This window comes from Fragaria vesca, linkage group LG6 (genome assembly GCF_000184155.1).
Source record: "Fragaria vesca subsp. vesca linkage group LG6, FraVesHawaii_1.0, whole genome shotgun sequence".
In the NCBI taxonomy this organism is placed as follows: Eukaryota; Viridiplantae; Streptophyta; class Magnoliopsida; order Rosales; family Rosaceae; genus Fragaria; species Fragaria vesca.
In genome coordinates, this window is record NC_020496.1 from 13,472,504 (window position 1) to 13,474,991 (window position 2,488).

Genomic DNA, 2,488 nt, shown 5'->3' on the forward strand with positions numbered 1-2,488 from the left:
TTAAGCAGATGTTCTCACAAAAGGAGTGTCAAGGAAAGTGTTTGACAACTTGGTTGGCAAGTTGGGCATGATCGATATCTATGCACCAACTTGAGGGGGAGTGTAGAATATATTAAATATATTTACTTTCCTTGTATGTGTAGGTTGAATATTATGTATAGGTGTAGGAAATATTTTCCTATTAGCACTACAATTGTATCTCTATATAAACCTCCTATATGGAGAAGAATAATACATTGAAGCATACCAAACCATATTGAATCCTTATTTTCTACTATTAGGGTAAAAGGATTGGACAGGAAAAACATGTGTGATGAAGAATGCGTATGTACGGGTTTTTCTTTGATGAGTAAATTACTATGTACAAGTTAGAGAGTGAAAAGCCTACAGAGAGTCCGATAAAGCTGGCTAGAACCTGCCATGGGACCATAGTTCTTCAAAGCTTGAGAAATGAAAAGAACAGGGTTTTCCCTATCTAATCAAATCAACAAAAAAGAATTCGTCTCTTTTGTTCCTAAGACAAAATTAGTTAAACTATTTGTGAGAGCAAACATTAGAGATGTGAAACTTGTGTGAGAAGTCGATCTGCTATATTGTTGAACATCAGGTTTAATTGAATTGATAAAACCTCTTGTTTGCATCCCTTAAGAAGGTATAATTTAATTTGAATGAAAATATTCATACGTTCATTGTTTATGCCAATGTAGTATGTAAAAGCCAAGGTAACTGCAGAAGAGTAAACTTCTGACGTTGTTTCTTTTTTTCTAAAACTTGTCATGCATGGCTGGTACGTTCTGTTTATGCCAAACGGGTAATTAATTTCCATACCAGTTCTCTCAGGTACTCAGAGAACCCAGAGAAAAAAGGGTAACTATTGTTGTGGCAGGGTGGCAATGACAATTCCCAAAAGTAAGAATTGCACTTGAGTTATAACTTTTTATTACCAAGGTCAAGTTTCCAAGCACTAGTCACTTCGAGTTCCCGTGAAGTTTAGATGGAGCTTGCTAGTCTAGGCCATTATATTGACTCGTTAATAGGCTCGACAACTCCTCCTTGGTTTGCTTTTCTGTAAATCGATCTTGGGGAGTAATATGCTTGTGGAAATCCACAAATGCTTAGGGGGTAATGGAACAACGAAAGAAATCTGTCTCGTATCTCCCAGTTAAACAATTTTCATTTTTGCTAGTGTTGATCATAAAGGTTTTGATTCTCCCTGAAAGAGATTGGATTTCAATATATATTTTTTCAGCTTGACTAGCGTTACATGTGCATCAAGTATTTTCTTAAAACTAAATGACTATTGTTACAGCGGAAAGGATCGACAGTAAAACCAATTATTCCTTCTTAATTAGGTATAAGAAAAGCCAGTAGGTGAATCAACAGCTAGCCTCACAACTTTCAGAGGAAGATGACTAATCGATCGATCAGCCGATTAGCTGGAATTTCTTTGCTCCCGCTCTACGAGTTGATAATCCTTCTTCGATATCTCTAACGACAAGGCTTTAATATATATGAGTCTCAGATTTCATGGAACTATCGCATATGAGGAGTTGCTATCAATTAGCTAGAATGCAGAGATAAAATCATCTAAACTTTATTTATGCACGAGTAAGTGGAAGAAGAAGAAGAAGAATAGCCCTCTGATTCAAGTTTAAAAGCCTCTGTCTCATGCATCCATCTCTTTCACCCTTCCGCGGTCTTTCTTTTCAACGATGCCCGACGTACGTACTCCAGTACAGTCTTTACCCTTCTCAACCAGTCTTGCTCTCCCTCTAAAATTAAGTTTTAAGAAATTCAAAATCCAACGGTATATTTGCCACCGCAAATCCAACCCTCAGAGAGAGAGAGAGAAAGAGAGAGAGAGAGAGAGACTGCAACTTAATTAAGGTGGGGGTGAAATAATAGGATGAGCCCGGAACCTCTTTTTCCTCCTGTACCTTTATTTGTCTTTTTATTGATGATCGATGTATGCAGAAGACAGAATCGAGCAGAAGACACAAGAGCAGTGGCAGTGGCAGGGTACCTTCTATGCCACCCTACCGAAGGACTCCCACGTCTCTTCCTATGTCTCATTGCTAACCTAGTTACCTTACCTACCTTTACGTATGTGTGCGACAGTAGTGTATTCTTTTATATATCAATGGTGCGATATCACCCGTCAATAGTGCAACTTAAGATTAAATTGCATGGATGTATGCTTGTTTATGTGTTTTCTTGTTTTTGAGAAATATTTCCAAACACTTTTGTAAATCTAAATTACATGTCTGCTTTAGTGATTTTGTCAAGCAATATTTTTGGGTTTAAGACCGCAATCTGCCCCCTTTTCAAAGAAAATCTTGGACTGCCCAGATTGGATCAAGAAAAAGAAGACGATGAAAAATTAGAAAACTACTAGATTTCGGTCGTATGGCTACAACGAATATAGTCAAAATACGAGAGAGAGAGAGAGAGAGAGAGAGAGAGAGAGAGAGAGAGAGAGAGAGGAGAG